This window comes from Crinia signifera, chromosome 2, assembly GCF_055691185.1.
Source record: "Crinia signifera chromosome 2, ASM5569118v1, whole genome shotgun sequence".
In the NCBI taxonomy this organism is placed as follows: Eukaryota; Metazoa; Chordata; class Amphibia; order Anura; family Myobatrachidae; genus Crinia; species Crinia signifera.
The window spans coordinates 25,533,741-25,556,504 of record NC_139218.1 but is presented as its reverse complement, the minus strand read 5'-3'; the positions used below and the strand labels follow the sequence as shown (position 1 = coordinate 25,556,504).

At 49.4% G+C, this 22,764-nt stretch overlaps 1 protein-coding gene across 2 annotated transcripts in view; it reads left to right on the top strand.

Moving 5' to 3' along the window:
- Positions 1–22,764, top strand: part of EVA1C (eva-1 homolog C) — an 83,664-nt gene that overhangs the window by 35,194 nt on the left and 25,706 nt on the right. The window lies entirely within an intron of this gene.

Below are 22,764 nucleotides of genomic sequence, written 5' to 3'. Positions count from 1 at the left end.
TTTAACATTGAAATCGTGTCGGGAAAGGTAAAATATCGGGGGCATCGCGTCGGTCGGGACCATTAACATAGGTCCCGACGCGATGCCCCCGATTTTTACATAGGCTTCAATGTTAAAAGATTTTTTAACATTGAAATCCTGAAAAAATGTGAAATGGGCCAATATGACCCATTTCACATTTTAGATGTCCCCGTCGTCACCCCACGATAGACGCCAACCCGAAGCGTGGCGAGCGCAGCGAGCCCGCGAGGGGCGGCGGTGCGCGTCCTCCGACCTTTTCATTCCCCTACTATCCACGTCGGCGTGGAGTTGAGAATAGAATAGTGTGGCGAGCGCAGCGAGCCACCGAGCCCGAAGCGTGGCGAGCGCAGCGAGCCCCGCGAGGGGACGCGGATACCTTCACAGTTATACGCGTCCCCTCGCCGGCTTCACAGGTGTCCGTGGCGACGCGGACACCTGTGAAGTCCGCGAAGGGACGCGTTTACCTGTGAAGGTATCCGCGTCCCCTCGCTGCGCTCGCCACACTATTCTATTCTCAACTCCACGCCGACGTGGATAGTAGGGGAATGAAAAGGTCGGAGGACGCGCACCGCCGCCCCTCGCGGGCTCGCTGCGCTCGCCACGCTTCGGGTTGGCATCTATCGTGGGGTGGGGTGTACGCCTGGACATTTGGGGGGGGTTGGGAAGATTTTACATTGAATCCAATGTAAAATCGGGTCCCAAATCGCATGCGATGCGATCGACCCGATTTTTCCGACACGACCACCCCGATGTAAATCGGTGTGGCCGTGCTAGGAAACAAGTACCAAATAGTGTGCTGAGTGCAGCGAGGCACCGTGCCCGAAGCATTGCGAGCGAAGCGAGGGGCTGCGGTTCACCTCCAACTGTGTCAATGTTGACTGTGTCGACATTCGGGTAAAAAAAAACAGTGAAAAAAACCCATGTCGACCCGTCGACCCAAAGTCATGTTGACAGTTTCACCTGCACATTCTATATGTCGGTATTTTGACCATGTCTGGATTTTAAATGTCGGGATTTTGTCTTTGTCTGGATTTTAATTGTCGGGATTTTGTCCTTGTCGGTATTTTAAATGTCGGGATTTTGTCCTTGTCGGGATTTTGTCCTTGTCGGTATTATGACCCATTCGGGATTTTGACCCTGTCGGGATTTTACCGTTCCGAATCCGGTAATAAGACATGCGCTATATCAGATCTGGCTTATTCATTTTATTATACTTCCACGCAGTTTTAAGGATTTGGAAACAGCCATTTCTACACGACCATGGCTATAGGCTTCTGTATCCATAGCTTGAGTTCCGTCCGGGTTCACCTCTCCCTGCTGTCATGTGCACTCGCAGATTCCTGTAAGGACTGTGAGACGTGTGAGAGGCGATTATATACTGCAAGAAAAGTGTAACGGAGAACAATGTGAGGAAATGAGGTAGCCCGCGGTGTATGAGGGGGAGGAAGCGGTATGTGTGGAGCTGGCAGCGAGCGAGTGCGCGGTAGTGTGAGAATGAGAGGCTAGAAAGTCAGGAGGAAACCCGCAGTTCGGGGGAAAGTGTAATAATCGGTGCTGGAAATAATGAAGGCGTGGGTGAGAACTGGAAATGCCCAGTGCGAGAGGAAGGGTGTAAAATGCAGATTTACCTTTACTAATGTGGAGGAAATGTCATCATTAGTACAACAGAGATGGTTTCAGCATAATGGCATCATTATTAATAGGCCAAATGAGTAGGGCCTGCTACATGGTAAGTTTGAATTAAAGTCGGATCCAACAATACCTATTCAATTGTGCAGCCAAACCCGACTGTCAAATTTGGCTGCTGCTGCTCAGCCGGCCTGGCGCCGAGACCGGGTGATCAGCAGCAGCGGGAGGCCGGCACCTGGTGAGCAGCAGTAGCACCACCACTGCTGCTGCTGCTCACCCGGCACCGTCCTCCCCGCCCCATTTCCTCCATCTGGATAGAGATTGTCGGAAATAGGCCAAAACCTGTCGGATTTGGCCCCGTTTCTGACAGAAACATGCGGATTGTCGGCTATTTGGCCAATCCACGTGGTTTCCGACACTGACATTTTCATACACATTACGGCAGTTTCCAACTTTCCAATTGAATAGACCCCAAAGTGGGGCCCATAAGCATGGTATACAGCCATCATGTCTTCATTGAAAATGTTGACTCAAGAATGTTGACATGATCTGAATGTCAATTTTTACATTGTAAACAATGAGTTGACATTGTCAAAATGTTTAATTTTAGCTGATTTTACACCAAATTTCAGGTGAAGGTTTGGCTGCAGTTAGGGTTAAGCTGCAATTAAGGTTAGTTAAGACATCTATGTAAAACCACACGATCGCCATGGTGACTGTCGACATTATGTCAGTGTTGACATTATGAATGTCAATATTTGGCATGTCGATCTCCCATCCATGTTGACGATGTGAAGGTCGGCTTTGTGTACCACACCCCTAAGCACAATGTACAATGTTGGCAATAATCGTGGGTTTTCCTCATGGAATATCATATTGTTTTAGATTTATCGTAGAATGAACCATTTACACTGTGAGAAAAGCGGACGTCTGAAAGCGGATGTCACATTTTTCTGACATTTGTTTATTTGTGCATCTGTGTCATTAGACTCTCAGATTCTAGCAAATAGTTTCCATGATCTATTAAAATTCCCAGCGTGAATGTACGTGGTTTGGTATTGTCTGGGGAGCTGCAGAGAACATTGAGGCAGCGGCCTCCCTGCTGAGGGAAACCTTCCCTTCCATCCGCTCCAGCTCCCCAGGGGGCTCTGGGTAAAATTGGAATTGGCAGAACAAGCTGATTTGTGGAGATGGCAGTATTGACAGAACAGCCACGTGGATTCGTGGCATGTAGCCGCACAACCCCCCAATCTGTAGTCACACGTGGTTAGGAAGAGGCTCTGAAGCCCAGAACATTCAGTGGCGTAACTTGGGGGTGGTTGGCCCTGGGGCAAATATATAATTTGGTCCCTGGTCCCCAACCCAAGTTCACAATATGCAATACAGCAGTGGGTGACAGGGAGAGGCAGAGTGGGACAGAGAAAAACAGTGGGTGACAGGAAGAGGGTAACAGGGGAAGCAGCGGGTGCCTTAGTCCTCAGGGGGCCCCAGTGCACTGCACTTGCTGCACCAATGCTAGTTCCGCCTCTGAGCACACTTCTGTCACTCCACTTAGCTATATAGTTATCAGGTGCGTGACTAGAAGTCTGTGGGCCCCATAGCAAAATATTGAAAGGCCTTACCACCACCACCCCACCACTGTCACTACAATGCCATGTAGGGGAAGAAAACAGTGTGATGTTGCTATGGGCAACCAATCAGCATCAGAAAAACTGTCAAGAAAGAGAGAGAGAGGCGTGGTCAGGGAGAAAAAGAGAGAGTGTCAGACAGAGAGGGGGGGGGCAAGAGAGGTGTGCTAGCAGGAGCGAGAGAGGGAAAGTCAGGGAGGGAGGGAGAGAGAGGGGAACAAGACAGAGTGAAAGTGTCAAGGAGAGGAAGAGAGAGAGACAGGATGTCAGAGAGAAGGGGGGAGAGAGAGCACCAGGTAGAGAGAGAGGAACAGACTGTCCGAGAAAGGGAGTGTGTCAGTAAAGCTGTGTACACACGGGGGTGATATATTGCCCAGCGATCAGAGATGGTCGCTGATGAAAGGGAACCTCTGCCGGGGGAGCCGCAGAGTGAATCAGCTGGTCGCAGGAGCCAGCAATCATAAGGGGGCTAAAAACAGGAGCGCGCAGCTGGCGATTTATCGCCGGTGCACACTCCAATCGCTCAGCAACCATATTGCCAGCGATATATGCCCGTGTGTACGCACCTAAAGAGAGAGGAGGATAGAGACCATTTCAGGAGGATAGAGAGGGAGAGAGTCTCGGAGAGAGAAATAGTCAGTGAGAGGGAGGGGAAAGTAAGCTCAGTGGTGTAGCTAGGTACCATGGTGCCCGGAGCAAGAGCATGTCCCCCAATTTGTAGTAGGTGGCACCCCCCAATTTGTAGTAGGGGGACACCCCCCCCTAGGCAGACATATTAGACATATTCAGAATCTGAGGGGGGGGTTGGGGGATCTGAATATGTGACATGTCTGCTTAAGCGGCAGGCATTGTCCCGCTGCGGGGGGTGGCAGTTGGGAGACCCCCAATCTAGTAGAATAGACGCTGTGCGCATGCGCACAGCGTCTATTCTCGTATGAAAATGAGGTCACGGCTAATTAGCATAAGTCACGCCCTCATTTGCATACGCCCCGCCCCCTTTTCGGTCGCTCGCGCGGCTTTGTCCCTATTTCTTCAGGTCAAAAGTTGGGAGGTATGGAGCTGGAAGGGGATGTGACTTGTAACAGTGAGTCTAATGCAGACATGCAGTAGCAGTAACAGTCACAGACCCCCCCCCCCCCACACACACACACACACACCCATAAGCAGGCATGTCACATATTCACAGATCCCCTCCAGCACAGCCTAGGCAGACATGCAGTGAAATTTACTCCCCCACGCCTGCCAGTGTATGGATCAATAATTATGCCCAGGTAAATACAGTGACAGACCAGTGCTGGCTGCCCCAGCACCCACTCACTTCAGAAAGCCTGTCCACGGCGCTGCTGTTGTGCTCCTCGGTCTCTCTCCCCTCTCAGGCTGTAGTTTCACTTTCGACATCAGCCTGAGAGGTGCTCCCCCTGCCTGCCAGCGGCTGTATCTCTACCTCAGGCAGCCGCAGCAGCAGGGAGAAGGAAGACAGAGCAGGGAGCTGACTCGCCGCGCAGACTGATGCCGGGAACAGCGGGGAACGGGGGAGCCGGCGGCAGAGCTCCGGCGCCAGGTGACATGTTGGCGCCTGAAGCTGGTGCTCCGCCGGCTCCACCCTAGCTACGCCTCTGAGTAAGCTGGGTAGACACCACCTGTTCACAGCACAGAACTGGGATAGAAAGCAAGTGTCTATGGTGCTAGGGAGTCTTGTAGTGTGTAGTGCTACTCTGCAGCAACCGCACTGGAGGAATGCCAGCCTCCAAAAGTACAAAAAAAGGAAAAGAGCGTGGGGCGTTCAAAGGTACACAGGATAATTCAATACAATGTATTAGTTACACCAACATAAACAAACATAACAATACATTACAATCTAAAAAAATATCAGGAGTAAATATATATACAAATCTAATAACTTTATATTGATAAGTATAGCACCGATAGCTGGAGTAGCGGCGTTAATCCCTTTTAATAAATGTCAAAAAGCTGAAAAGTTCTGCTCAGACTCTATACATGAGAGTCAACTATAGTTACACAATAGTTTAATCTATATTTTACACCAACATCAGCCCGGTGCCCAATGCACAGGAGCACTGGGGACAGCCCCAGGTTTCAGCCTGGGCAGGTCCTTCATTGGGTATTCACTTCCCCAGGATCCCTGCCCATACTGACTGGTCAGGGGGTAATGCTTTAGCTGGGGGGACTTGTATTAAAAGTCTCCCCCCGGCTGCTGGCTGTTTGGTCCTGGTGCTGGTTCTCGAAATACGGGGGACTCCTACTAGTTTTGTCCCCCATATTTTGGGAACCAGGACCGGCCCTTCAGCCTTGTGCTGGTTTAAAAAAAAAAATACAGGGGACCCCCTATTTGATTTGTTCCCTGATTTTTAAGACCAGGACCATCTCTTTGAGCCTGGGGCTGGTTATGGCCAGGGGGGGGGGGGGGGGGGGGGGTTCAGTGCCTGCCCAATATCCTATATAAAAGGCTAAATCCTCCTCATCTCTGAGGTGAAGTACGGCAGTGACCGCTAGAGGCCACTCGACAGACCACAACAGAAAGTGAAAGCAAAATGATCTGTTTCAAACTTGTTGGATATGAAGAGAGGGAGTTCTAAGCTGTCATGTTAACAGGCCCTGCTGGCCACACATGGACATTAGTGCTTCAGAACCAAATCCCCGGTGGCAGGAACACCGTTCTGGCTATACTTGTGGGCGGACAGATTTAAAGGCCTATGCATACTTTCCTTTCTCCCTGGAACAGTGGTCTCCTGCATCCCCCCTAGTGCATTTGTGCCTCTCCTTGGCTGCCCACTTGCAGAGCACGGGGCACAAGATGGTGCAATTTACAGTGAATTGCATCACCTTAGCCCCGCCCACTATACAATGCCTGGCTTTATAGCAGGGGGTGGAGCCACAATTATGCAGTTATGTTGTTATGCCCCTGATCAGCCCACCACCCTGCTGGCCACGCCCCCTATCTGCCATAGGTTTTATGGCCTTGGGGCCAGGTGTAACAAGTTTTGAAAAGTGATACAATGGTGAGTGATAAACAGCCAGCCAATCAGCCCCCAACTGTCATGTCACAGGCTGGGTCTGAAGAATGGCAGTTGGGTACTGATTGGCTGGTTATTTATCTCTCTCCACTATCATGTTACAAGGCTTAGTAGTAGATCTGCCCCTTGGAGAAATCAGTCTTCTCAACATAGCATCTGGTCTGTGGTAAAAAATGTGCATGCTGGTATCTTGTTTGTGGTAGAAGGACATGGAGGAGGAGGAGGATGAAGATGATGATGATGATGATAATAAAGTAATGACTGAATAGCGAGTAGGCAAAACAGAGTAATTGTAGAATTCCCATGGAAGCAAGAATAAAGGAAATCCAATTAGAACGAGTAGAAAGCAGCCCGAACATTCTTCTATGTAAGATTTGCGTGTGACGTTCGAGCGCAGGCAGCTGTTTACACACAGGGTAACTCATCCTGCAAGTCATGTCACACGGACCCTAGTCTGGGGGGTTGTTGTGACTTGATGAAAGCCAAGCGTAATGAGAGAAGCCCAATTTCAACAAGGAAGCACCTTTCAAGCCTGCGTTCAGAGATCTTTTTCATTCAGCTTGTACATTCGCCCCATATATATCATTTCATTATTATTATTATTATACTTTTTGTCAGTAGCGGAAACAGAAATATTTTTAGTTTTGCAAAAAAAGCTGCGTCACTTGGGGCTCTATTTATCATTAAACATTTTTATATGCCACGTGGTGTTTATAACTATGATCCGTCAGAACGGTGGTATCTTGGCTCACAGCAGTCATTTGTGGCTGTTTCCAATATTTATAGCTCCCAACTGTCTCGCTATTCGCGGGAATGTCCCGTGGTTTTTTGGGGACGTTTCCGCGTCCCTCCTGCGGCCGGCAGTGCCCCGTGGTGGCAGTTGGTCCCTCCTGTCACCCCCTGTCACCCCCTGTCACTATCTCCCCAGACCATAGGCGTCAAATGGAGTATGTGGTACTTGTTTCCTATCTGGGCGCCCGCTAAGTTAATTGCGCACCATGCTATTCTCCGTATAAAAATCGGATCGCATCGCATCGGATACCACAAATACACATACACGATATTGAACGATGCGATGCGATCCGATTCGATTTCCCATAGGAAACAATGTTAAATGGATCAATTTACCTAAATCAGCATAGGGAAGAATGGTAAATGGGCCAGAAACCCCCAAAAAACCCACAGAGCAGTGGAATGTCCCCCCAAAAGTAGTTGACGCCACCCCGCCATCAACGTGAACCCGAAGCGTGGCGAGCGCAGCGAGCCCGCGAGGGGCGGCGGTACGCGTCCTCCGACCTTTTCATGCCCTACTATCCACTAGGGCGTGGAGTGAGAATAGAATAGTGTGGCGAACGCAGCGAGCCCCGCGAGGGGACGCGGTTACCTTCACAGGTAAACGCGTCCCTTCGCGGGCTTCCCAGGTGTCCGCGTCGCCATGGACACCTGGGAAGCCCGCGAGGGGACGCGTATAACTGTGAAGGTATCCGCGTCCCCTCGCGGGGCTCGCTGCGCTCGCCACGCTTCGGGCTCGGTGGCTCGCTGCGCTCGCCACACTATTCTATTCTCACTCCACGCCCTAGTGGATAGTAGGGCATGAAAAGGTCGGAGGACGCGTACCGCCGCCCCTCGCGGGCTCGCTGCGCTCGCCACGCTTCGGGTTCACGTTGATGGCGGGGTGGCGTCAACTACTTTTGGGGGGACATTTCAATGTTCAGGGGTGTTTTTGGCCCATTTACTATTGTTCCTATGATAATTTGGCTAAATTGAGCCATTTCACATTGTTTCCTATGGGAAATCGAATCGCATCGCATCGTATACCATCGTACATCATCGAGTACCGAATCCGATGCGATGCGATCCGATTTCATTACGGTGCCGTACGTAGAAAACCTGGGCGCCCAGATAGGAAACAAGTACCAAGTATGTTAAGATAAATAGTAGTGTGTTCTGCAGATGTATAGTCCTGGTTGACTCACAGGAATAGGCCAGTGAGGTATCACTCTGTCTGGCCTTAGTGCGGGGCTTAAGGGTATCTGGAGGGTGCCCTTCAAACCATAGATCCCTATGGGACCTATGTCCAAAAACAGGTGACCGCAGCGGTCTCTGGTGGGGAGGGGATGGAGTGGTGGTGGATCAGGGCGATACACACCACAGGGGGATGGGCTGGCTTAGGCTCACTTCTCGTGGCTAAAGCTGGTGTTCTCCTTGTTCAGTGCAGCATCCGGCTCCACAGACTGGGACACAGTGCTACTTCCGGGTTCGCGGTCTAGCGAGAGTACGAGACGCCCGGAGTGCTCTGTAGTCTGTGCGCTCAAACTCCCGGCTGGGTGGAGACTTGTTGGATCCGAGTGAATGTAGATGTGGGTGGGTTCAATGGATATGCCGAACGCGTTTCAGACAATCGGCCTTTTTCCAGGGTTGTGGTGTGGACTGTGATTAATGGTTTTATTGGCTTGAGAGGGGCGGTGTCAAGTCACTGATTGGTTGTCAATTTGACATACAGGGACATGTCAAAGTATTCAACCCCTTTAAAAGTCTGTTGTACAGATAAGACTTACCCAAATTGTTCCAGGTTATGGCTGTATGGTGAGCTGGTCAGCTGTTAATGTAAGTGATCAAACTTCGTAATTCATATTATGAATGTAGGGTTCTCGCAATACCTATACATCCCTTCCATCATTAGAATGTATTACATTCAGGTAACAGCCAATGGGAGTGTCTGCCTTCAACCCAGTGGGCATGTCCACATCAATGATCCCCCCAGGAGTCAGTGCTATATATAGCACCTTGGCCTCTTTTTCTCTACACTAAAAACATTGCTTCAATGCCACGCATCTACTCATGCCATTGAAAGGACTTCAGACAGTGATGCTGAACCCTGAATTACAGCCCAGTCCTTATTATTATTATTTGTTGGTTTGTCTGGTATGCATTCAGGCACTGTTGGACCGATTTGGTTTGATTGGGTTAAGATTAGGTTCACAGCCACTAAAAACACCCAATCTCGACCCAGTGGAGGTCCCGGAGGCCCAAAAGGGGGTCCGACCACTACACAAAATGGGTCAGGGAAGCAAGATATGGCATAACATAGAGGGTATAGAGGACATGGGGTTTAAGAAAAAATGTGGTCAGATCCGGGAGCTGACCACAGAGAGGTGTATGCCAGCCACACCATGGGCACGGGGAACATCAGAGAGGGATGGCAAATGTTCAGGGATGCCTTCTGGAGTGGCCAGGACCTCTGTCTTATGTCAAGTTACTGTACCAAACCCGAGCAACTCCAGGTGCCTCAGCTAGTATATATATATATATATATATATATATATATATATATATATATATATATCCTGATGACGAGAATAAATCTCGAAAGATCTTCTAGTACCTATGATGAATGGATGTATGCCCCCCTTGATACGGGTTAGAGGGGAGGCGGGCACCTGGTGCAGTTTATATCCATTCAAGCAAAGGAGTGCCGGCTATTCTCCCTCTACAGCACACCAGTGCTGGATTAAGCCTTCGAGGGGCCCGGGTCACTTTAGAGAGGGGGGCCCCCTCCCACTTGTCATTACTGGCCGCAAACTGGACGGGGAGAATATAACACTGTAAAAAAACACAGAGTAATGGCAGTAAAAACTTAGTCAATGGGTAACTGCTGGGGGCGGGATTAATATAAACTATATATCTCCTATATATTTGGCTACATCTGTCACTCAAAGTGGGTGTCTGTGTCTATAACGCTCTGTTCCTGGACTTTCCTCTTAATGTGTGATTGCCTTCATCTGTGCTGAACACCTTTCTGAGAAATTAACCTGTTTAAAACAGGTGATGGCAATCATACATTAAGGGGAAGTCTAGAAACAGAGCATTGTGTCCCTCCTGGAGAGGGTCATGTTGGGAGGTATGTGACAGAGAACCAGCCCAGTGAGCCCACAGACAGTGCCAGACACCCACTGCCTTCCCATGTTGCCCAGCACTGCTACTCCACAGCCACCAGGTGAGCGCCCCCCTCCCGCGATTTGCGGCAAAACCTCCCCCCCGCGCCCCCCCCCCGCGATTTGCGGCAAAAATACCCGCTCCCCCGCGACCCCCCTACCGCGATTCGCAGCAAAAACACCCCCGCGACCCCCCCTCCTGCGATTCGCTGCAAAAAGAACCCCCCCACGACCCCTCCCGCAATTCGCGGCATAACCACCACCCCGCGACCCCCCCCTCCCGCGAATCACGGCAAACCCTCCCTCGTGACCCCCCCCCCCGCGATTCGCGGAAAAAACACCCCCCCCGCGACCTCCCTCCCGCGATTCGCGGCAAAAATAACCCCCCCTTGCACGATTGGCGGCACCCCCCTTGCGACCCCCCTCCCGCGATTCGCGGCATCCCCCCCCCCCGCAATTCGCAGCAGCCCCAGGATTAAATGGCACATGCAAAACACTGACATGGCTATGGTCGACAATGAAAAAGGTTGACATGAGTTTTTGAAGATTTATTTTTAATTTTTTTTAATTTTTTCATATTCATTGTCATGTGTCGACATGGACACCAATGAAGTGGCACACTTATGTCAACATTTACATGTGTTGACCTTTCTGTGTTGATTTTTTCTTGTGGCGATTCGCGTCACACCCCCCGCAACCCCCCCCCCTCCCGCGATTCGCGGCACCCCCCGTGACCCCCCACCTCCCGCAATTCGCGGCAACCCCCCACCGGAACCCCTGTGAACCCCGCCCCTCCCGCGATTCGCGGCACCCACCCCCGCGACCCCCCTCCCGCAATTCGCGGCACCCCCCCGTGATTCGCGGCAGCTCCAGATTGCACATGGAAAATACTGACATGGCTATGGTCGACAATGAAAAAGGTTGACATGAGTTTTTGAAGTTTTGTTGTCATTTTTTGAATATTTTCATATTCATTCTCATGTGTCGACATGGACACCAATGAAGTGCCACACTTATGTCAACATTTACATGTGTTGACCTTCCTGTGTTGATTTTTTTCTTGTGGCGATTCGCGTCACACCCCCCGCAACCCCCCCTCCGGCGATTTGCGGCACCCCGGCACCCCCCCCCCCCGCAACCCCCCCCCCCTCCCGCAATTCGCAGCAACCCCCCACCGGAACCCCCATGAACCCCGCTCTCCCGCGATTCGCGGCACCCACCCCCCGCAACCCCCCCCCCTCCCGCAAATCGCGGCACCCCCCGCGATTCGCGGCAGCCCCAGGATTAAATGGCACATGCAAAACACTGGCACGGCTATGGTCGACAATTAAAAAGGTTGACATGAGTTTTTGAAGATTTATTTCATTTTTTGAATGTTTTCATATTCATTGTCATGTGTCAACATGGACACCAATGAAGTGGCACACTTATGTCAACATTTACATGTGTTGACCTTTCTGTGTTGAGTTTTTCTTGTGGCGATTCGCGTCACACACCCCCCGCAAACCCCCCTCCCGCTATTCGCGGCACCCCCCGTGACCCCCCACCTCCCGCAATTCGCGGCAACCCCCCACCGGAACCCCTGTGAACCCCGCCCTCCCGCGATTCGCGGCACCCAACCCCGCGGCACCCCCCGTGATTCGCGGCAGCTCCAGAATTAAATTGCACATGGAAAACACTGACATGGCTATGGTCGACAATGAAAAAGGTTGACATGAGTTTTTGAAGTTTTTTTTTCATTTTTTGAATGTTTTCATATTCATTCTCATGTGTCGACATGGACACCAATGAAGTGCCACACTTATGTCAACATTTACATGTGTTGACCTTTCGGTGTTGATTTTTTTCTTGTGGCGATTCGCGTCACACCCCCCCACCCCCGCGATTCACGGCACACACACACACCCCCCCGCGATTCTCGGCACCCCACCCCGTGACCCCCCCTCCCGTGATTCACGGCACATCCCCCACGACCCCCCCTACCATGATTCGCCGCAACCCCCGCCCCCGTAACCCCCTCCCGCGATTTCCGGCAACCCACCCCGCGACCCCCCTCCCGCGATTCTCTGCAATCCCACCCCTCCCGCGATTCGCAGCATCCACCCCCCCACAACCCCCCCCTCCTGCAATTCGCGGCACCCCCCGCGACCCCCCCTCCTGCAATTCGCGGCACCCTCGCGACCCCCCCTCCCGCGATTCGCGGACACCTAAGTTGCAATACAGGGCATCTTCATACAATTCTAACCATATTTCTCATATACAAACGTTCACAAATTAAGGGGGCGCAGCCCCTTACGCCGGTGTGAAGAGCGCCCGTAGGGCGCGATGAATCACCTAGTATATATATATATATATATATATATATATATATAGCTGGATGTAGCAAGCGGCACTCACAGGACTTGTCAAGTAAAACAGATGACACAGACACCTGGTCTGGTAGCTTTTTTAACTGCGGCAGCAATGTATAGTCCAGGTGATGATCGGCACTCTAGGGGAGGATAAGAGTAGATGGCCTGGGTGCCTTCTTAAGTCATAACCGAAGTTAATGCTGAATATAGCTGGATGTAGCAAGCGGCACTCACAGGACTTGTCAAGTAAAACAGATGACACAGACACCTGGTCTGGTAGCTACCAGACCAGGTGTCTGTGTCATCTGTTTTACTTGACAAGTCCTGTGAGTGCCGCTTGCTACATCCAGCTATATTCAGCATTAACTTCGGTTATGACTTAAGAAGGCACCCAGGCCATCTACTCTTATCCTCCCCTTGAGTGCCGATCATCACCTGGACTATATATATATATATATATATATATATATATAGCCTGACATGCTTAGCGCTGCCTTTGATTAAAAACCCTCCCATGATGAGGCCGCTGCTGTCCTCCAAGGACCTGCATGAGATGCATATGATGAGCTCCACCAAGCAGATCTCAGCACAAGCCGCTCAGCCTCTAACCTCTTGTGCAAAATCTCATGGGACTTGGTCAACTCCCAGTAATGCACTGCACACTTGTGTAGTCAGTGTGCCTAGGCTCCCAATGCTCAGCACCATTGATCATTGGCAGATAGGTGAAGCTGCAGCACTACCCCACTCCCATGCACAAAACATTTAGCTAAAGAATTTTTTTTTTTAAATACATGGCAAACCACATGGGAGGCCCAGGGGTACTGACCCCCTGTGCCCCCCCCCCCCCTTAATCCAGCCCTGCAGTGCACACACTGGCCGAGTGGTACTGCAGTAGCTGTGCTCTCGTAGAAGGCTTCAGGAAACGTCACAGCTCATCCTTCACATATATTACCCACCCCATATCTATTTAATGCTTCTCATTCACTTGCTTCCATCATCCGTAATATATGCAAGTCTCTCCCATGAGTGCCTCTGCCCCTTGACTCCCAAGTGTGCCTCCTACCACCTCCCAATTCCCAACCCTATATGTACCTTTTGACCCAGCCCCAATGAATGCCCCTATCCACTGCTTTTCCAATTTTTCCTCTGACCCCCCCCCCCGACCCCCCGACGAGTGTCTCTCTGCCTCCTACCTCTCCATGTGAGTCTATGATCCCCCTCCCCATATGCTTCTCTGACCTCCTTTCTCTGTAAGTAACTGCCTTGCCCACCATCCCTACTGTGCCTTTGCCCCTCCCCAAGGCTGGTGGCTGCAGAAGTAGTATGGAGATTAATCTATGACAAAAGGGAGCCGACCAGTGACACTGACCAGTGTGGGAGTATACACAGCGCTCGCCCCTTGTAAATGCCCCTTTTGTTGCCTCAACACGTCTCTTTTTGAAGAGCTCTTTAATTAAAATTTAAATATTCTAATACCATTATACTGAGATGGAAAGCCAATATAGGCTGTAGTACATGTACATCTGGGGCGGGTTCCTAGTCACCCTAATACAATATACGATCATATAGGAGCCTAATAATAATAACAACCCCATATTATTGAACTAGTGTACTAAGCTTTCATGCAGGCGTGTGTAGGAAGATGGACTGGAATTCCAGCTACACTGAAATGCTTTAGATTCTAACCAGTCAGCCGTAGACCTCCATCTCTTGGTTACAGTCATTTGCACATGACGGGGGATACTGGTTTCACTTAACTCACAATGATTAAATCGCTTTCCATTTTGACAGCTTTCAATATATCATATCAGAATCTTGTAGAGCAAATGTGTAAAATAACCCAGGCTGATCTCTGCAATGTGCTATATAGGGGCAGACATTTTATGATGGTCCATCTCCATAGCATCAGAATGAAGCCAGGAGGGGAGCCGGGACCACCGCAGCGAATACAGGTAAAGCTGCGGGGGATGGGGGGGCATTACAATTGCTAAACGGGGCTAAACGACAAATTGCGTCATTTAGCTCTGCCTCCTCTGCAGAGACCAACGAATCACAGCATTAATGATTAATGACAATGATCTGAGAGCCTGGAACCCTGCAGCAGAATCTTCTGGGCTTCTCCTGAAGGTGAGACCTAGAAAGTCTCTGAAACGGTTGTTGCAGGGTCTTTTCAAAGCTAAGTGGAAGACATCTGTCCACTGCGCACTGACAACAATGCATACCGTGCATATTCATTTTTTTTTTTTTTTGGTGGCCATCTTGGTTAAAGAATGAAGCCTCCCTGTAGGAAACAATATTGAGTATGTGCAGTAGCAAACCCCTGCTTCAACATTTACCACTTTATAACAGACTTGTCTACTTGAAACACTAAATGTGGTGTGTGAGTATATGTGTAGTGTTCATTCTAGCACCCGCTATCTTTGAAAACCCATTCAGTTCCTCTTCCCTGCCTGGGGTGTCGCCGTCTGCTGTGGTGTTTCTAGCAAAGGTCTGGTTTGCTTATCATTGCTGATATACACACACCACACTGTGCTAGAAGCACTACAGCAGACAGTGACACCCCAGGCAGGGAAGAGGAACTGCATGTGTTTTCAAAGATAGCGGGTGCTAGAATGAACACTATATGTGTATCACTGTTCCCCTGTGTGTTGTATATATACATAAACTTTGTTTACCAGGAGAAAATGTGCTACAAGAAGATGGGTGCTTTGTAATAATATACAATAGATAGGGAACGAGAGGAGTGGGGGAATAGGAAACAGTCAGTCGGCGGACACCATATGGTCGTCAAATCAAAGATTGACAGTGCTTAAGTTTGACAGGTTAAAAAAGCCAACGTGGCAATGGTCGACACCCAAATTGTTGACCTTTTCTTGGAGGCGGGTTCACATGTTTTCACAACAGTCGTTTGATTTACTATATACGTGGACATTCTCCCAGCTCACACCTAGTAGTCCTAGCGCTAGTGTGGCTGGCCTGCAGTCTCCCAGCACACCCTGCAGCACACAACATTTGGGAAGAGTAACCTTACCGGCCGGAAGGAGCCTGCCCACAATGATAGAATATGATCATGCTGGGAGTGTCAGAGAGGGCAGCTGGTGACACCAGAATGGTCAGACAGACGTTCAGCTTGGGCATACGGCTACACCTTTCAAGGCTTTGGCACTTCAGGCAATGTCCTGGTCAGCATGTGCCATGAGCCACCTCTGAGCTTATTCTTTATGGCCTAGGGTTGGTTATTTACTCATTTATTTATTTACAGTGTCTTATATTGCGCAGCATATTCCGTTGCGCTCTACAATTGGAAACAACAGTGATTAAACAAACTGGGTAGATACAAACCGACATGGAGGTAGGAGGGCCCTGCTCGCAAGCTTACAATCTATGGGGATAATAAGAGGGATACGTAAGGATAGAATGCCATAGCATGGCAGTCCCACCAGATTACAGGACAGTCCTGATGGGATGCAATTAGATCTGAATGCTACTGGTGGTTGTGTGGGGGTCCTGAATATGATAAGCTGCCTGATGAGGTGAGTTTTCAGGGAACGCTTGAAAGTTTGGAGGCTAGAGGAGAGTCTTAGTGTGTGTGGAAGGGCATTCCATAAGGTGGGTGCTGCCCGACAACAATCCTGCAAGTGTAAGTAGGAGCGAGTAATGAGTGTGGATGAGAGACGCAGATCTTGTGCAGAGCGGAGAGGTCGGGTGGGGATATATTTTGAGATAAGCAGTCGGTGTAGTCAGAGTAATGGCTTTGTATGTAAGTAGAAGTATTTTATATTGAATGCGGTAATATACAGGCAACCAATGGAGGGACTGGCAGAGCGGATCAGCAGACGATGAACATCTAGCCAGGAGGATCAGCCTCACAGCTGCATTCAAAATGGATTGTAGTGGAGGCTATTGCAATAGTGAATGCGTGATATAATGAGCGCATGGATTAGAGTTTTTGCAGTATCTTGTGTAAGGTATGGATGGATTTTGGATATGGTTTTTAGATGCATGTAACATGATTTAGAGACAGACTGAATGTGAGGAATGAAGGACATTTCAGACTCAAGGATGACCCCTAGGCAGCGAGCTTGTGGAGTAGGATCAATTGTTGTATTCTCAACAGTGATAGAGATATCAGGTCGATAACTACTCTTGGCTGGTGGGAATAGAATTAATTCTGTTTTGGAAATGTTGAGTTTGAGGTGGCGAGATGACATCCAAAATTAAATGGCAGAAAGACATTCAGAGACACGGAGCAATACTGGTGGTGACAATTCCGGGGAGGAAAGATAGATTTGATCATCACCAGCGTACAGATGATACTGAAATCCAAAAGAGTTGATTAGTTTCCCAAGTGAGGAGGTATAGATTGAGAAAAGCAGAGGACCTAAGACTGAGCCTTGTGGTACTCTAACGGACAGAGGAGGAGGTAGAATCAGAGAAGCAAACACTGAAAGAGCGATTAGATAGGTAGGAAGAGAACCAAGAAAGGGATGTTTTCTGAAGACCTAGGGATTGTAGTGTCAAGAGAGTGGTCAACAGTGTCAAAGGCAGCTGAGAGATCTAGAAGAATAAGAAGTGAGAAATGGCCTTTAGATTTAGCAGTGGCCAGATCATTGACTACTTTAGTCAGTGCTGTCTCTGTGGAGTATTGAGAGCGAAAGCCTATCTGAAGTGGGTCCAGTAAGTTGTAGGAGTTAAGAAAGTGTGTGAGGCGAGTGTAGGCTAGTCTCTCAAGTAAGTACCAGAGAAAAATTTGAGCGCTAGGGACAGGTGTACTGTGCTGCGTACAGATGGCTGCCTTCTGGTAGAGGGATGCCGCCCTCACTAAAGGTAGACAAAGAGAACAAAGGACCAGTGGGCGCCTTCTGTACGCTAAAACAATTTATTAAACCAAAAAACACACAAAAAAACACAGTAAATACAATTACAATAAAAAACAGTAATTTGCATGCATGCAGCAATTCAATAAAATAATTCTAAAAAGCCATTTCACTGCATTAGCATGAGAGGTATTGATAATTACCAGTTCCTGATTGGATGGAAAAATTGCCAGGTGTGGGCAGGTGTTACAGTCTCGCACAGATTTGTTGTAAGCAAGATTTTATAGATATTTCCAGGTGGAATTGGGGCTTTCAGGACGGACCCACACCGTATATATCACAGGGATTCCTTGATGGTACTTGGTATTGTCTCCTCCACTCACCCGGGCAGGTGCAAATTTGCCCGATGGATGTATCAAGTAGGTGCCTGATATATTTTAACACCCTTTTGGTCCGAGTGCTGCAGTAGCCAGTGGCCCGACTCTGGACTCTGTGCTCCACTGAATTAGTAGCCAGCCCAGCCTTTCCGTGTGCTGGTGTGGACAGCGTAGATATCCAGTGCACACAGCGGCTGACACACTTGCTTCCCAGCCGGCTGCCTGCGTGCACAGTATAGGCTTGAATGCCGCAAATCACTATCAGTCAGCTGGCATAAGTACCATAAGCTTCTGGTGCAGACAGCAGCTGCTGGACTCACTTCCCAGTCGGCTGTCTGTGTATGCAGTGGGGACCTGAATGCCGCAGATAAATATCAGTTAGGCGGCGGGCTGATGGTATCGGTGTAGCGCCCTACAGGTCCTCAACTGCTGATCCTCTTCTCTGGGCTCCTTAAAGACGCGTTTCGCTGCGCTCAGGCAGCTTTATCAATTTCAGGAATTTGATTCCTGAAATTGATAAAGCTGCCTGAGCGCAGCGAAACGCGTCTTTAAGGAGCCCAGAGAGGAGGATCAGCAGTTGAGGACCTGTAGGGCGCTACACCGATACCATCAGCCCGCCGCCTAACTGATATTTATCTGCGGCATTCAGGTCCCCACTGCATACACAGACAGCCGACTGGGAAGTGAGTCCAGCAGCTGCTGTCTGCACCAGAAGCTTATGGTACTTATGCTAGCTGACTGATAGTGATTTGCGGCATTCAAGCCTATACTGTGCACGCAGGCAGCCGGCTGGGAAGCAAGTGTGTCAGCCGCTGTGTGCACTGGATATCTACGCTGTCCACACCAGCACACAGAAAGGCTGGGCTGGCTACTAATTCAGTGGAGCACAGAGTCCAGAGTCGGGCCACTGGCTACTGCAGCACTCGGACCAAAAGGGTGTTAAAATATATCAGGCACCTACTTGATACATCCATCGGGCAAATTTGCACCTGCCCGGGTGAGTGGAGGAGACAATACCAAGTACCATCAAGGAATCCCTGTGATATATACGGTGTGGGTCCGTCCTGAAAGCCCCAATTCCACCTGGAAATATCTATAAAATCTTGCTTACAACAAATCTGTGCGAGACTGTAACACCTGCCCACACCTGGCAATTTTTCCATCCAATCAGGAACTGGTAATTATCAATACCTCTCATGCTAATGCAGTGAAATGGCTTTTTAAAATTATTTTATTGAATTGCTGCATGCATGCAAATTACTGTTTTTTATTGTAATTGTATTTACTGTGTTTTTTTGTGTGTTTTTTGGTTTAATAAATTGTTTTAGCATACAGAAGGCGCCCACTGGTCCTTTGTTCTCTTAGTCTCTCAAGTAGCTTGTAGAGGCATGGGAGCTGAGAGATGGTAGTTAGAGAGACAGTTTGGATCAGAATTGTGTTTTGTTAGAATGGGAGTAAAAAGGGGTCATACGTGAACAGAGAAGGAAAGATACCAGTAGAGAGAGAGAGGTTACAGATCTTAGTTAAGCTTGGGATTAGCACAGGAGACAGAGCTTTACTGACTTGGTATAGGATCAAGAGGAGAGTTAGTGGAGTAGGAAGATTAGAAGAGTGTGGATACTTCATCCTCACTTGTGGGGTCAAATGATGGTAAGCAAATCATTGGCTGAAGAAGAGCAGGTACTTGTTTCCTAGCACGGCACCAGCGATGAAAATTGTATCCATCGGGTCCCACAAAATTGCGTCGATCGCATGCAACCAAATCGCATGCGATGCGATCGACTCAATTTTTGCATTGGAACCAATGTAAAATGGTCCCTGAGACCCGATTTTACATTGGCCCCAATGTTAAATGCCCCCCAGACCCCAATTTTCATTGTTTCCCCACCCTGATGGGTGAAATGGCCCCCCATTGTTAACGCCACCCCACGATGAACGCCAACACGAAGAATGGCGAGCGTAGCGAGCCCACGAGGGGCGGCGGTACGCGTCCTCCGACCTTTTCATACTCCCACTATCCACGTCGGCGTGGAGTTTATTTTATATAGTGTGGCGAGCCACCGAGCCCGAAGCGTGGCGAGCGCAGGCGCATTACTTCACAGGTATAACGCATCCCCTCGCGGTGCTCACTGCGATCGCCGCGCTTCGGGCTCGGTGGCTCGCTGCGCCCCCCACACTATATGATATCAACTCCACGCCAACGTGGATAGTGGGGGTATGAAAAGTTCGGAGGACGCGTACTGCTGCCGCTCGCCACACTATCACGTTGGTTGCGTCGGTCGCATCGCATGCCTTAACTGAAGGCATGCGATGGACGCGATTTTTTAATTGTCGGGGAAAAGGCTAAAAATAGCCCTAAAATCACGTTGGTCACGTCCATCGCATACCTTAAGTTAAGGTATGCGATCACCCACGACGGGCGCCGTGCTAGGAAACAAGTACCGAAGAGCATGCAAATTCATCTTGGATTTTAGCAATCTTTTCCTTGAAGAAGGAAGCAAGCTCTTGCGCACTGATATTGGCAGGTGTGGGGGGGGGGGGGGTGAAGGAGGGTAAAGAAGTAATTTAAATGTATTTAAAAGTTGCTTGGGGTTAGTGGCATGAGAAGCATTACGATAGAAGTGGTAGGTAGTCTTAAACGTGACAAAGTCACTTGGATTTTGAGATTTACTCCACTGACGTTGAAATCTACGTGATAGTTTTTGCAGGTGTCTTGTTAATTTAGAGTGCCACGGGTGGCATCTAAGCCTATGTGGATTGTGAGGAGTAGCTGGAGCAGCTTCATCAAGGGCAGTTTGTAGAGTCTGGCTCAGGTGGGTTACAGCTGTCTCAGGACAGGCAAGTGTAGAAATGGGTGAGAGCTGTGGTTGCAGAGAGGTAGAAAGTCAATAGCATTAGTATTTCTGCGGGTTAGAGGAGGCTTGCATGATTTAGGTATTATAGAGTTTGTAGAAATGAAGGAGGTTGAGATGGTGATAAGGTTGTGATCCGAGAGAGGGAACGGGGCGTTAGTGAATTCAGAAACAGAGCATAGCCTAGCGAATACAGGATCAAGGCAGTGGCCCTCCTTGTGAGTAGAGGAGTCAGACCATTGGGAGAGGCCGAGAGAGGAGGTTAGAGAGAGGAGTTTAGAGGCATGAGGAGAAAGTGGGCTGTCAATAGCGATATTGAAATCACCCAGGATGATGGTGGAGATGTCAGAAGATAAGATGTGTGGGAGCCAGGCAGAGAAATCTTCCAGAAATTGATGTTTGGGAAGCCCAGGTGGGCGATAGATAGCTGCAACACACAGAGAGAAACGGGTGAAAACCCTGATAGAGTGAACTTCAAATGATGTGAATGTGAGTGGTGGGACTGTGTATGTGCACAGCTGGGACAGTAATATACCTACCCCACCTCCATTACAGTTACCAGGCCTGGAGGTGTGTGTGGAGTGGAAACCACCATGTGACAGTGCTGCAGGGGAAGCGGTGTCTGATTGCGTGAGCCAAGTCTCTGTAACATCCAGCAGATTGAAGTTGCCAGTGATGGAGAGGTCGTGGACTGATGTTAGTTTACTGCAAACAGAGCGTGCATTCAGTAAGGCACATGTCAGTGACCTGGAGGGTGATGGGATACATGTGACATTTATGAGGTTGGCTAGATTTCTATATTGTCTGAATGTAAGTGAGGCAGGTGGTTAGGGCCTGGATTCGTGGTTATATCACCAGCTAATAAAAGCAGAAGAGCTAAATACATGTTAGTGGAGGTTTGTGAATATTTGGTGCAGTGACAAGTTTTGGATGATAAAGTGCATGTACAGTACTTTAAGTAAAAAGCTCATGAGTGTTAAGAAGAGGGGAGTGAATAGGGTTGCCACCTCTCCAGGATTTCCTGGATTCTCCCTGAATTGGTGGCAACCCTCCAGGACGTTTTTGCAGTCTCCCGGATTCTGGGATTCTCCCGGAATCCGGATGACTTTGAAAGCCTCCACAGCCTCTCAACTGAGTGTCGCACACTGTCAGGGCCATAGGGAGGGTGGTTCCAGCAGAGCGCGAGCTCCGGGTGCCAGAAAGGCCACAGGGAATGCACAGTGCGTCTCCAGCACTTGCGAGTTGCTGCCCGCCCCACAGCTCCCTCTACCTCCAGAAATATTTAAACTGGGCCGCTGGAGAGGAGAGGACAGAGGTGCACTGTGTAGCCAACAGTTTGGGATGCTGCAGCAGTGCTTCCTCACAAACTGAGCCTCGGAGGAGAGATAAGCCGGCTGCTACTGTGTATGAATCCCAGGGCAGATCCCTCTGTGCGGTCAGCTGAGGAAATGGTGAGGCCAGTGTTGAGGGGGGGGATTTGTGTGTGAGGACGGTCAGTGTTTGGGGCAGATATGCATGTTAGAAAAGTGAGGGGGTGGGGGAGGTTGCTGTGAAGTTTTTGTCACTGGTGTCAGGGTGAGGGGAGGATGTATGAGGTATCTCTGTGGAGGAGGGGAAATGTGTTATTAATTGTAACAATAAGGACTTCAATACATGTCTGTATTAGAGGCCACACCCACTTTTCTGAAGAGGTCATGCCCGGTTTACAAAGCCACGCCCAGTTTCTGGGAGAACATGCACACATGAAGGTGTGTGTGTGTGGGGGGATCTCCAGGAATCGAAGATGCCTGAGGTGACAACCCTAGGAGTGAATAATGGAAGCAGAAATGAGCGCAGAGGGGATAGTTGTAGGGATAGTGTAGGATAGTTGTAGGGATAGTGTAGGGTGAGTAGATTTGGAAAATAATTCCATGACATGATATGAAGAAAGAGCAGTTGGGCGAGCTGCTGTCAGTTATAAGGCTAAAGATAATATTGGAAGGCAAAAGTGTTATAAGTTATTTACCTTTCCTTAATGTTGTCTACAGCACAATGACTTGCGGGAATTATGTGCAATGAAAGGTTTGTACAAAGAGCAGAATAAATACCAAGAATTGCAGCAAATTTGGGAACTTACTGG